This window comes from Mesoplodon bidens, assembly GCF_964165515.1.
Source record: "Mesoplodon bidens genome assembly, chromosome: 18".
Classification (NCBI taxonomy): domain Eukaryota; kingdom Metazoa; phylum Chordata; class Mammalia; order Artiodactyla; family Ziphiidae; genus Mesoplodon; species Mesoplodon bidens.
In genome coordinates, this window is record NC_138175.1 from 44,815,905 (window position 1) to 44,817,159 (window position 1,255).

Genomic DNA, 1,255 nt, shown 5'->3' on the forward strand with positions numbered 1-1,255 from the left:
TTGAGCAGGTAAAAGGGACAGAGACACACTTCTAATAATGTGGTCCTCTGAGCACCTGGATCCAGCTATGCCTGAAGTCAAACACATCTGGACTTTTTAGTGTACCAATAAGTTCCATCTCCTCTGTTGTTGTTGTTTTTCTTTTGTTTAACTCTGTTTGAAAGTAGGGTTCTGATGTTTGCAATAGAGTCAAAACTAATAAATTGACCCCTCAGTAAAAGAACTTGTGTATACATGCCTCACATATAAGATGTTTGATTTGAGGGAAAAGTAGGGAGGCTGGAGATACCACCAACAATGGCAGCTAACTTTATTGAGCACTTATTATGTTCCAGGTGCCCTTTAAATACTACCTGTATTATCTCTTATAATCCCAGAACAGCCCTACGAGGTGGCTACCAAGATGGCCCCCATGTTTCAGATGTGGCACAGAGAGCTTAGGCAGCCATCTCAAGGTTACACAGTAAGTAAGAAGCAACAGAGGGAAAGGGATGCCAACAATGTCTTGACAACAGTGACTGAGAGGACTCCTCAGGTGTGGAAATAGGGAAAGGTCACATCCCCTGATTCCCCCAGTATAGGTTAGCCAAGAACAATGTTTTGCAAGGCAGAACTGAAGGAGTCCTGCCTCTGGCTGGTCAAAGGAAACCTTTTACATTTTGGGTGAAAAGCTGTCCCCTTATAATTGCCATCTGACAGTCCTCATGCTGCCCTCTATGGTCACAGGTAAGTTGGCTCCAAGTCTCCCACACCAAGACCGGCTGATGCTGGAAGTAGTTTTCTCTCCATCATCAACCCCTGGTTTCTTCGCTGCTCTTCTGGCTGCCCTTAACGGATATTGCAGGTGTGGGCTGATGAGCTACCACACTTAATCACCTCCCGACATCACCTCAAAGCTCACCTTAGGCTAAAAGAAAAACCATAAAAGCTCCTCACTTCATTATTCTTAAGTAAAATCAGTTTCACCCTTTCTCCACTGTGCCAGCAAAATGTTGAGCTCTCCAGGGCTGCTTTTTGCTCATGATGGTCACGTCTGACCTTCCAGAGGTTTATTTTAAAATGCAAGTCTTCCTCATTAACAAAAGGCGCAACAGGAAGACATGGAAACGTCTTCGCTGCCCTGAAGCAGTGTGCAATCCGCATCATAAATCTAGTTCACAGAATCTGATGGAAGAAGGTATAAAACCGGGCATCTACAAGAACATCTTTCATGCAACACGGGAGTAACCTTGTGTGATTTCCTCTTAGGATAAAT